Here is a 14,446-nt window from a genome sequence, read left to right on the forward strand (position 1 = left end):
ATATAACTCTCTCAAGTATTATGAAAGGGGGTAAACATCTCGAGATTCAAAAGAAGGAGTGCAAATTTTACTTAAAATATTTGTACAAATCGAATTTTGTAAATACAACATAACTTTTTACAATACTGCTCATGTATAAACATGGTTCTTCAACACTTCGTGTGAAACCATTCTCTTTTATAACATGATTGAATCGATGATTCCAACTTCTAGATGCTTGCTTAAGACCATAAATGGATCTCTTAAGTTTGCACACTTTGTTAGGATTCTTAGAATTAACAAAACCTTCGGGTTGTATCATGTACACCTCCTCTTCTAAATGCCCATTTAGAAAAGCGGTTTTGACATCCATTTGCCATATTTCATAATCATGAAATGCGGCAATCGCTAACAAAATCCGTATGGATCTTAGCATGGCTACGGGGGCGAAGGTCTCATCATAATGGAGACCTTGGACTTGGGTAAATCCTTTTGCCACTAGCCTAGCTTTGTAGACAACATCGTGTCCTTCTATGCCATTCTTGACTTTGAAAATCCATTTGCATTGAAGAGGTCTTGCCCCTTTAGGCAAATCTACCAAGTCCCAAACTTGGTTTTCATGCATAGAATCCATTTCGGACTTCATGGCTTCAAGCCATAAGGAGGAATTAGGACTAGAGATTGCGGCCTTGTAGGTAGTGGGCTCGTCACTTTCTAAAAGCAACACATCGAGTGTTCCATCTTCTTCGATAAGTCCCACATATCGATCGGGATGGCGAATAACTCGACCCGTTCTTCTTAGTGGAGGAGGGACAACCGCGTTAGACGACGAAGGAACATCTTCTTGCGTCTCTACCTCGGTTTGTGGCTCTTGAACTTCATCAAGTTCAAAATTTCTCCCACTCTGTCTCTTAGAAATAAAGTCTCTTTCTAAGAAGACAGCCTCGCAAGACACAAACACTTTGTTATCTTGAGGTTTGTAGAAGTAGTATCCTCGAGAATTCGAGGGGTAACCTACAAAGGTGCATTTTTCGGATCTTGGGGCAAGCTTGTTGTCGGTCTTAGCCTTGACGTAAGCATCACATCCCCAAATTTTCATGTAGGATAGATTAGGAACTCTTCCTTTCCACATTTCAAATGGAGTCTTTTCGGTGGCCTTTGTGGGACTATTATTCAAAGATATAATTGCTGTTTGGATTGCAAATCCCCAAAACGAGTTTGGTAACTCGGTTTAACTCATCATGGATCGAACCATATCAAGTATGGTTCGATTTCTCCTTTCGGCAACACCATTGAGTTGTGGTGTTCCAGGTGGAGAAAGTTGTGATATAATACCACAACCTTTCAAGTGTGAATCGAATTCAAGGCTAAGATATTCTCCACCACGATCGGAACGTAGTGCTTTTATCTTTTTGTCCAATTGGTTCTCTACTTTGTTTTGAAATTCCTTGAATTTCTCAAACGCTTCACTTTTATGCTTCATTAAATAGATATACCCATATCTACTCAAGTCATCGGTGAAGGTTATGAAGTAGTCATAATTTCCACGAGCGGCGATAATCATTGGTCCACACACATCGGTATGTATGAGTCCCAATAGTTCACTTGCTCGTGTCCCTTTACCACTAAAAGGATTTCGAGTCATTTTGCCAAGAAGGCAATATTCGCATGTTCCATATGATTGAAAATCAAATGGTGCAATCACATTAGTCGAAATTAATCTTTTGATGCGATTCTCGTTTATGTGACCTAATCGACAATGCCAAATGAACGCTTCATTTGGGTCACTTGATTTGAGTTTCTTTGATTGAATGTTATAGATATCATTAGTCGGATTCGAGGTTTCTAAAATGTAAATGCCATTAATAGAAGAAGCTTGGCCTATAACCAAGTCTTTCCTTGAAATAGTACAACGATTGTTCTTAATGACAAAACAAAAACCGTCCATGTCTAACATAGCGATTGAAATAATGTTTTTAGAGAGTGTAGGCACATAAAAACAATTATGTAAATACAACTCAAATCCATTAGGCAAAGCTAATACATAAGTTCCTTTGGATTCGGCCGCTACTCGAGCTCCATTTCCAAGGCGTAGATCCACATCTCCTTTGCTAAGCCTCTTCACGTCTCTTAAACCCTGTAAATGATTACAAAGGTGAGAACCACAACCGGTATCCAGTACCCATGTCGTAGTGGAAGTATAATTTATATCAATAACATAAATTTCCTTAGGAATTTTACCTTTTGGAACGATGATTCCTTCCCTTATATTTCGCAAATATACGGGACAATTCCTAAGCCAATGTCCCATGCCATAGCAATAATGGCACTCATCATCAACTTGCTTGAAGTTTTTCACTTTCTTTCTCTTCTTCTTGAACTTTTTGCCCTTTGAAGCAAGAACTTGATTGCTTGAGCTCCCACTAGTTTTGGCATCTTTATCTTCCATAGACAAAGATCCTATAGATTGTATGAGGCGGTCTTCCTGAGACGGGCTCACACGAGATCTAGTAGTAGTAGGTGGTCTAGTAGAAGTGATGAAGTTAAGGTTTCCATCCGAACCTATCCCAAAATGAAGTTCTCTAGTAGTGTCGAAATCATTGTTGGAGCAAACGTCGTCAAAAACATTGTGGCATGACTCAATAGTTATCGGTGCGGTAGCGTTTGATGGATTCATTGTAATGAACTACAAGTATGGAGGAAAAGGAAATATTAACATTTGTCTTTTTATTATCATACTTGTAAATAAATTAACAAGATATGAACATTTATATAGTGACCTCTACCCAACTATAATAAATGATTCCGAGATCGAAATTCATATTAACTTGGGCACGAGGTAGCCGATGAAACCCTTATCAATATAACTCGGTGGACTAACTCTTTAATCGATTCTACTTTTAGAACTCTCGGTCGATAAAATTACTCTAATATTTATCTATAGCCCGGAACACATGCGACTACGGTCACGAATACTTCCGTTGAGGTCAATCCAAATTTCAAATAAATGTGTCCATGATCCAAATTCACATTAACTTGGGCACGGGGTAGCCGATGAAACCCTCATCAACATGAATTCGGTGGATAGACATTTATCACCCACTTCCCCTACGTAACAAGGTTTGTACCCCGGGGTGGCCGAGTGCACTCCCTCGCGAAATAGGTTTTCATGGTTTCTACTTTTTGGTAAGGTTATGTCTCAATTGTTTATTTTTAGCGAGAGGTCATGTCAATTTATTATCTATCACGTTTTAAGTGAACTAAAGCAGTGAACTACGATAATTCTAATTGACACGGTCGATAAACTCGATTAAAATGACAATGCATGTTTTAGTTATGGCGATTTAGCAATGCATGCAACATGTAAATAAAATGCAAAGCATAAATTAAATCCTAGTATGGCCTTCCTAAAATAGAAAATCTAATTAACTATTACATATTCGGAAACCAACTCCATTGGTCCCTTGAACTTCGGTTTTGGCACGCATCTCGAGGTAACACCGTCTTTATGTATCGCCTTCTTGAGTGACACCGTCTTCAAGGAACTCCGAAATAATTAAATTACATAACAAATTACATAATTTCCTATTATACATTTGTAATTAAAATAAAATAAATCTATTAATTACAAAACGGTGATACGAGATCACAATAAATTACAACCGAATCGATATTCCCATACATTTCGGGTAATAACAATTAAAAACTAAGGCCATACTAAGTAAAATTACATAATTCAAAATTACATAAAATAAAATTATGACAATCATAAATAAAATGCAGCATTATAATATGTATGAACATGCCCAATTTTATGCTAAATCGCCTTTAAGGAGCCAATATCGTATATTAAACGGGTTTTATGGATTTGCGTGATTTAACGTTTTATAATCACAATAATTACATAAAAATCATATTTATGCACAAGTTAATTACCCTAACCAACTTAGGACTCAAAATTAGTCTCCACTAACTATTTGACTATAATTAACTTATATTTCTTAAAATTGTTCATTAGTGGACTCAAAATTACTATAAAAAACTATAAACTTCAAATAAATCACAAAAATTTCAAATAAATTCAAAATTTGAAATTTAAACTCATGAACATTCTGGAAAAATACCATGACACTCATAATGTTCAAAACTTAGGTTAAAAATTTCGAAATTTATCGGGAAAAACAATGTTGCGGTTTATCGGATTTATCAATTATAATCATAAAAACATGAGAAAAATTATATTCATCAACTTTTCAATTTTAGATCTGAAAAAGATAATAAAATGCAACATGTGACGTTTTTCCTTAGTCATGAAGTATGTTTTAGCAATTATTCACTAATTAAGTCACTATTTATGCTATTTTTCATCAAAAATTCATAAATCATGCATGAAGACTTCATTATAGCCTATTATTTTACACACATCTTGTAAAATTTCATGTGACAACATACTAAATTTATATGACCATATTCGAAATTTATCTCATATTAACCCATTTTTCATTTAAATTCGATTTTTATCATGAAAAATCCATATTTCGAGCATAAGAACTCCAAAAATTATGAAAATTTACAGGTCATCTAAAAATAATATATGTGAAAACATATCCAAAAACCACTGTTAAATTCGAAGTTTAGCTAATTTTAGTCCGAAAATGACATTTTAATCATAAAATCACATTTTTAATGCCATTATTATATAAGATGAACAATAAAATCCATAAATTAACCAAAATATCCTAAATACATTTTAGGATCAGAAAATTTAACATACATAATTTATTTCGTGATATATCATAATAACACAAATTTACAAGTTTTATATGTTAATCGTATAACTCGGAAAAACTATAACCGATTTGCATGCAAACAACCAAAGGCTCTTGATACCGCTTGTTAGAAATCATTATCTCATTACTATACATATTCATATATGTGATGATTTAATTTAGTCATAAAATTAAACATTGATCTTATGCATGCAAACAATAAAGAAAATAAGGAAGAAATCATCAACCCTTACATTGATATTTCGGATTATTGGGCACAAGTAAGATCTCCTTCTTACTTGTTCTTGAGCTCTCCTAAAATGGATGAACAAAGGATTCAAGTATAGAATCCCTCCCAAGGAATAATACCCAAGATATACTCTTAACAAAGTTAATATTATTATTACTAGAACAATATTAATTTAAATAAAATTGACCCAAAATCTTTATTTGTGTTCTCTTATTTTCGGTTAAGAGGAGGAAGAAAAGAGGAAGATTTTATCTCACTAAAAACTCTTATTTTTAGATGTTGAATAAAAATGAATGAATCACATAATCTTATGGTAGTGTATAAGGTAAAAATAAAGAGAAAAACCTATAGCTTTTCTCTTCATAAAACCGGGTAGGAGGGGAAGGGAATGGCCAATGCATGCACAAGGTTGTCTTCACAAGTTCAAGTAGGTATGCATGGCTAGTATTAGGCTAATATGATTATGTTTACCACTAACATAATTAACATAATATATACCTAATACTCCCCATTATTTCGGTCCATTTAGTGTAAAATGGAAAATCCATTTTACACATTATTTTGTCAATTTGTCACATGTAACATATCATGTAAAAATGTTATGTATTTTTAACATATTAAAAATCAACGCATTAATAAAATACGTCATATACAAAATTTACTTAGTAATTCATAATTACTTGTGCCAAAATATTTTACCAATTATAAATCACAACATCTTGTATTTATAATAAATTATTCATTCAAATGCAATTGTTTCCTTAAACAATAATTTCGTCTAAGTAATAAAACAATTCGACCACTTAGACCGTATCTTATTTAATCAAATTATAATGAGATACGTAAATGTTACTTCCAAAATCGTCCGTCAATTTTAAGTAATTTAATTAACTCGTAACGTCATACGATCAATTAAATGATCAATTAAGAGTATTATCCTTTAGGTATGACCTAAGGGGATCAACTGATCACCACCGTCGCACGACAGTAATGTCAAACTCTAGTCAGCCAATCATTACCGATATGTGTGGACCAGTTGACAGTAAAAATACTTCCCAATTGTATTCTTTAAAATGAGACTTAAACATGTGATCATTATGATCGACAGTTGTGATCGCATTATTGTCGGAGGACACATATTCCAACAGTTACATGATCTTATTACTATATATATATATATATATATATATATATATATATAAAGCAGGAACTTTTTGAGCGATATTGGAGAGTCTAACTTTTTTATAAATCCTATAATTTAAAGAAAAATTTAATAAATAATCCTAACAAGAGTAGATTCTAAAACAATTTAATAAAATTATCCTAATAAGAGTAGATTTCTTAAAAACAAAACAAATTATATTTAATTTTATATCCTAATATAAGTAGATTATATTTATTAAATCACACATATATATTGGGTTTAGTGAGTATAAATTTATAAGTAATTGTAAGTTTAACTTCTTATTCTATCTTAAGTTGAAAATGAACTAAAATGTTATTAAACGTATCTTAACAATAGTAGATTTCTAAAAAAAAATTAATAAAATTATCCTAATAAAAGTAGATTTCTGAAGAACAAAGGAAATTTTATTTAATTTTATCCTAATATAAGTAGATTAAATTTATTAAAACACATGCATATATATAGAGTTTAGGTAGTATAAATTTATAAGTAGTGGTAACTTTAACTTCTCATTCTATCTTAAGTTGAAAATGAACTAAAATGTTATAGATATTTCATAACAAATGGGAGGCAGTTTAGTATTTTATATTCTATGAGTATTTGTGATATTGACATAATATTTTCCGACTGAATTTCTTTTGTAGGAGACAATAATATATGGGGAGGATTTGTATGATTAATAATATTGACAACACCTTTAATTTTGAGTTTCTAAAACGTTTGCTTGACTAATACTACCACTTCACCAAGTTTATGTAAGCTAATGGCCAATTCTTGATCTTGAATTAGGTTATAACTCTTCAATGACAATTATCTAAGTATGACAATCTGATTAAAAATTTTATGATCCACAGTAAACCATGCTAGAAGCATACATGTTAAATGTACGAAATTGAATTTCTTAGTGTTTAAGGCATAGGTCGATACAACATATCAGATCCCATTACGGCATTTCATGCTCAATTCGTCACCCGGACCACCTGATAAAAGAGATCTTTCCCATGCCAATCATCAATACCAATAATCAAATATTAATATTACTATTATATAATATACTATTAAGATCAACTCAGATACAATAATAACAATATTTTTAAGATAACGTCTACTTATACCCACACGCCATTTATAAAACATAGAACTCTACCAGAATTCATGCTATGTTATTTATGAGTGAATTTTATCATACCATTTTTAAAACATTGTGATTTAATTGAATAATATTTCCTCCATTCACTTTTGGTGTCATATTTTCTATTTTGGGAAGGTTTAAGAGATAAATGTAAAATTACTACTCTGCCCCTTTATTTGGGAAGAAGGGGTACAATGTCATTTATATGGAGGGACTGATACTTAAAAGATTAGGGGTAATAGTGGTAGTTCACCATTTTAGCATACCAAATTTAGAAAGGGAATAATTAATTTGGAATAAATTTTACAAAAAAAAAATGTATAATAAAAGTGGAATGGAGGAAGTAGCAAGAAAGACATAATGAGTTGATAATGAAACAACCCATGCGATTGCACAAGAGAGAAGTAGCGCAAAAGGAGGCGGCTACAATGATCTGATTGTGCCACGGAGAATTAGGAGGGCCTTAATAAATTTGATTGACAGGTGTCAAAGGGCGAGTTTCAAGAGTGTTGGCAAGAGACCATGAAGAGCAATGAAAATGAGTAATAAAGCCACTGTGGGGGTCAAAGGGGTCTAACACTAAATTAACCAAATCCACAAAATGAATAAGAAGAAAATATGAAAGTAAATTAAGACGAGTTGGAGTGATTGAGGTTTTGAAATAGTCTGAAAGTCAAATTAAAGGAGTAGAAGGTAAATGGGAGCTAACAAGAACCCTACACATAGTGAAGTGAGGGAAAGTCTAACATTATGTGGATAGTGCTCTTAAAGTGATGGTGACACATGCCGCAAGAAGGTAAAATAGGCAAACCCCCAGAGGAGAGGGTAACATTATGTGAGAGTACAACCCCACCAAGAAAGTCAGAAGAAAAGAGAAATATGGTGCTGGTACGAGTAGGCCACAACCAATTAAGGTTGCCAAGAAAAGAAGCATAATCTGAGTAGACCTGGCAAACGGGTCAGGTTCGAGTTGTTCGCGTTGGGAAGAATTTGGGGTGGACTAGGTCGAGTCGGGTTATTTCGCGTTCAAGTTATTTTTGGGAATGTTTTTTTCAAGTTAATTCTTTGGAAAGAATGGTCTGTTTCTGATAATAAACATTCGGTTATGTTAAATAGAGCGAACCAATTTAGGTTTTGGTCATATTTGGGTCCTCAATTCGGGTTCGGGTTGAGTTTTTTTTGGACCTGGCCATTTTGGTAAGTTTAGTTTTGCTAGGTCTAATAGTAAGGGTAAGAGCACTCTTTAGAATAAGAGAGGTCTAATGAGAAACTTTTGAAGGAGCTTAAGTTAAACTCATTGTCATACGTTCTAAGAGCCATTGACTATAATGGAGGACATCAAACACGGGTTTAAGGTGGGGAGGAAAGGTCTAAAAACAAGGGATCTAAGAAGTCCAAGGGTGTACCGTTTACCACATATATATTAGTTATTATCATACTTTAGTTACAAAGATGCAAAGAGAGAAGGCGTGTGTACTAGGTACATATTGTATGTAAGACATGTAATGTTAAATTAATTAAAACAGAAATGAATTGTCATTTTTGTTTTATCAATAAAACCTTTCAAAACTATTATCTAAAGGAAAAAAAATGTGTTATCGAAATGTCAATTACTTTACGTTATAAAATCATATGTTGTTCAATCAATAATGATTGTTAATCAAATTATAAAGCAATAAAATTGTTTTACACTCCCCTTTACACAAAGAAGACTAAAACGTTCATACACATTATACATTTAGCCAATTATTTAGAATCTGTGCAACGCAACACTAAAGTATTTATTTAGATATACTTTGGAAAGTACTAATAGCAAATATATCAATGAGTTGCAAAATATTAGGTACCAGTTTATTAATCCTATGGTCAATTTTTTTTTTAATAAAATTAGACTAGATCTAATCGAATTTAGGAGTAGTACTTATTAGATATCCTAATCTCTAAGAAATAAAATATTTATTTAGTTATTCTTTCAGATATAAACATATATCTATATATTAGACCTGAAACTTTAATGACTCATATCTCTATACATGCGCACGAGGATAGTGATGACTTCCTCGGATACAAAAACCTCTTTCATGCTTAAGCGGAGACAATATCAATTGTGGTCATACTATGCCATGATGATAAATAAGAGTCGAGAGCACTCACTTAATCATGTTGAAGTTTATATACCGAAACCAGATTTTAGTCATGACTAGCTTTATGTAACAACGTCGAGAACAATATCACCGAGGGATTAAAGATCTACATTGATGATAGGGAACAAGTGTATTTGGGCCACACGAAAAATATCGTTTACAAAGAAGTTTTTACACATCAACCAAAGGTGTCTTATTATATATATTTTGCATGAATTTCATAGGGAACAACCCGTCTTAATTGTAGATAGTCAAAAACAAATTCTATTATTTAGAGATCTAACAAATTCTCCAAACAGGATACATATATAATTGAGATACCTGTTATTTTGTGTACCGCCATTGAACTTTTACATCGTCGCATGCTTACAAACTCAAATATATTGGTAAATATTGTAGGTTAATCTAATTTCCGAATCTCATAAATGTCGGCCTATCTGTGTTCATTTTGACGAATTAAACCACATTATCAACAATAATGTTTTATATTAACTAAAAACAAGTGGTGCATATAACAATAAGAATAGGTAACTACATAATAAAAATGTGTCTTTAAATGTTATACAACTGATATAATTAATACTAAAAGAAATAGCTTTTATGTTAAAGGGAGTAAGTAAAGGGAGTAAGGGACTGATGATCCATCAATAATCAACTAAATAATCTCAAAGTTTTTTTAAACAATTTAGCTAACTTCTACATACAACCAAACTACGGCCATATAAACCAACGTTGACGTAGAATCTGTTGTTCAAAAAATTCTTAGGATGTTCAACATGCATATTATATAATAAGGGTTTTTTTATAACAACTTCCAACTATAAACATTTTTTTTTGTAATTGCTCCCTACTTAAAAAAAACGTTAAAAACTGCTACCTTAATATTTACTTTGGTTAAAACTTGCTACAAAAATCCATTCTCATATACCAAAAAGGATGCTTATTTGCGACGGTTTTTGCTGAAGACGTTGGATGGTCAAACGTTAAGCAAAATAAGAGTTTTGGATGTTTTGGAATCCTGAGACTGCAAATTTTGTGAATGTTGAAATAGAGGTGCTACGAGATGGTCCTTGTTAGGTTCATATACCTATTATTAGACTCTTCTAATAGTGAACTAATTAACAAATTAACTTTAGTTCATTAAGATCTAGTGCATGCATAACTAAATAAGAGATTAAATAAGAAAAACAATGTCCCTTACATTGTTGAATGGCTCGAAATAAGGGGCATAAATAAAGTCACCTTCCTTATTTGTTCTTGAGCTTAAATGAAATGGATGATCCTCCAAAATCTCAATGTAGAGATCCTCCTTTGATTGCACCCAAAACAAATCCCTTAAAATAATATACTAAATAACTAGATTAGTGTATTATTATACCTTAAAATAGATTCTAATATTATCACTATTACTACACTAGTAATCTAATATTTTGATAATATTAGATGAACAAAATTCTATTTCTAAAAGCTTGTTTTAGAGAGAGGTAGAGGAGAGAATATAAGATGAATGCATGTAGAATGATGGATGAATAAGAGAATAAATTCTCTTCAAATAAAAGGAGGGGAAACCGGTGGGGTGAAGGCAAAAAATGCTAAAAGATGGCATCTCCTTTTGCTTTTGTTCTTCTCTATATTGTAGGCATGTAAGGCTACTTAGTGTAGGTGTGATTATTTAAATTTTATCACATAAAATAATATCATCCACACTCCACTACAATCTCACCATTTCGGTCCATATGTATAAAATGGACTATCATTTTATTTTGTCAATTTGTCATTTGTCATTTGTCACACAATATGTCACATGTAGTATGTTACATGTTATTAATTAATTTAATGCATACTTATCAAATAAATATCATTTTATATATTAATTAAATTACATACAACAAATTGACTAGTGATTCTTGATCACATAAATAAAATGGGTCATATAATTATAATTCACAACATATTGTAATTATAATTAACCATTCATTCTTATCTCAATTGTTTCATAAACAATAATCAATTTTAGTAATGAAATATGTTAATTACTAAAATAAATCTTATTTAATCAAATTACAATAAGATATAAATATTCTCTCTCACAATTGAATTGTTCAAATTAAGGAATTTGATTAACTTGTATCGTCATACAATTAATCAATTTGTCTATTAAGGGAATTGTCCTATAGGTGTGACCTTAAGGGATCAACTGATCACCACCGTCAAACGACAGTAATGTCAAACTCTAGTTAGCCAATCATTACTGATTAATGTTGATCAGTTGAGTATATAAATGAATAATCCCTTACGTATTCTTAATTTAAGATTTAAACATGTGATCGCATTATTGTTGAGGACACATACTCCAACAATCTCCCACTTGTCCGAGACAAGTGTGCGTCACCAATTCTCTTGTCCTATTACAATCTCTACTCAATGCAAGGTGTCTCGCAGGTCGTACTTGCATTTGATCATATCTTGAGTGGTTTCCTCTATCTGGAGAGTAACTGTCTGACCGGAATTATCTACCGTAGATACCTTCCGAGCGTGGCCACGCATTTTCAGTTCACTGCTCCTCGAGTGGCCCTGAGATTTCAAATAACCCTGACAAGAGGGTGGACAATTCCTATCGCACTACTCCCTTCGCATAGCCACAGTTCATGATGACCCAAAATACACTCATTTGACCTCAGTTACGACAGTCGCAGAGAATAAATTAAAGCCATTCATAAATGTGAGCCAACTTGGGCGAATAGTCTCTAGTCAAAAGAATTGACTCATAAGAATACTATAGTAGCTCTTGCCACGACCAGGCTTTATGAATTACCAGAACTCTATAAGCGGTCACTGCCCGACAGAGTGTCCCATACAGTCCGTCTATGTGATCGACTAGTCATCCCATATGACTCTATGGCACTTGAACTTGCCATCAATCGCATCACACTCTAGTCACTTTGAGACGTCACCTCCTTTAAGTAACAAGGGACGAATACTATGTTAATCCAGTTCACTTCAATGGGGTTCAATATTGTCTCAACAACCCATTTGGATTTAACAAAGTAATAAATGAGTTGAAAGAAACTCAAACGATAAATGCGATTATCATATATGAATAGTCAATACATTATTACTACTTCATATCTTATAATCTACAGTGTACCTTTTATACTAGTTAAAATGCAATAAAAGCTTGGCAAGTGGATATACCATGTATCCAAACATTCCAACTTTATGAATTGCTATTTCCTTTTATTCAATATTATTTCTAATAACAAGAATTTATCTAAGTATATGTCTAGTCTTCTTACTAGACTTGGGCTCTTTAGCTTGAAAGATGCTCCCACTGTTATCTGATAACTTGTGATAAAGTCATTGGTAGAGGGATTTACTCTTATTCCCTATGTTGACCATTTTATCACAATTTATTTAGATTCTGTTTGTAGAATTTACAATGGTCGAAACTAAAACACTTCTCTAGTCTCTTACTCCTACGTCAATAAAATCAGCCTAGGATTTCGACAAATCCTTATAGGTTTGAAAACTAGAGTTTGTGTAACCCTTCAACACATAACTTAGTATATCATCCAAACATAAGAATGAATCCTCAATTCTTCTCAAGAATCTCAAGGATGTTCTTTAAGTCTTTCACAAGACCATCATTCGAATTAACTCGTTATTGACTTATTATGCTCTAAGCATATGATTCATCCCAACATGTGGATGTAATGGCATACATGATCGTTCTAATGGCGGAAACATTAGCAAACGATTTCATATGATCAACAACTTAATAGGTTCAGTGAACGACTATGACTCTATCATAGCAATTCCACTAACTGTTAGGTTCATATACCTATTATTAGACTCTTCTAATGGTGAACTAATTAACATATTAACTCTAGTTCATTTATATCTAGTGCATGCATAACTAATTAAGTGATTAAACAACAAAAAACAAATTTTCTTACATTTGTTATATGGCTCGAAAATAAGGGCACAAATAAGGACAACTTCCTTATTTGTTCTTGAGCTTAAATGTAATGGATGATCCTCCAAAATCCCAATGTAGAGATCCTCCTTTGATTGCACCCAAGACAAATCCCTTAAACTAATATATTAATTAACTAGATTAATACACTAGTATCCTTAAAATGATTCTAATAATATTCTTATTACTACACTAGTAATCTAATATTGTTATTAGAATTTAGGATGAATAATCTTTTGATTTTCTAAAACTAGTTTAGAGAGAAGTGAGAGAGAAGAGCAAAATTGCATGTAAAATGAATGGATGAATAAGAGAACAAATTCTCTTAATAATAAGGATGGGAAACCGGTGGGGGTGATGGCTAAATGTCAAACCATGGCATCTCCATTTACTTTTGTTCTTCTCCATATAGTAGGTATGTAAGGCTACTTAGTATAGGCATGATTATTTAATTTTATCACATAAAATAATATCATCCATAATCCACTACAACCCCCTCCATTTCGGTCCATATGTATAAAATGGACTACCATTTTATTTTGTCAATTTGTCATTTGTCGCACAATATGTCACATGTAGTATGTTACATGTTGTTAATTAATTTAATGCATATTTATCAAATAAATATCATTTTATATATATTAATTAAATTACATACAACAAATTGACTAGTGATTCTTGATCACATAAATAAAATGGGTCATATAATTATAATTCACAACACTTGTAATTATAATTAACCATTCATTCTTATCTCAATTGTTTCACAAACAATAATCGATTTTAGTAATAAAGTATTTTAATTACTAAAATAAATCTTATTTAATCCAATTACAATAAGATATAAATATTCTCTCTCACAAATGAATTGTTCAATTTTAAGGAATTGATCAACTTGTATCGTCATTCAATTAATCAATTTGTCTATTAAGGGGATTGTCCTGTAGGTGTGACCTTAAGGGATCAACTGATCACCACCGTCAAACGACAGTAATGTCAAACTCTAGTTA

Source organism: Silene latifolia, chromosome 11 (genome assembly GCF_048544455.1).
Source record: "Silene latifolia isolate original U9 population chromosome 11, ASM4854445v1, whole genome shotgun sequence".
Lineage (NCBI taxonomy): Eukaryota > Viridiplantae > Streptophyta > Magnoliopsida > Caryophyllales > Caryophyllaceae > Silene > Silene latifolia.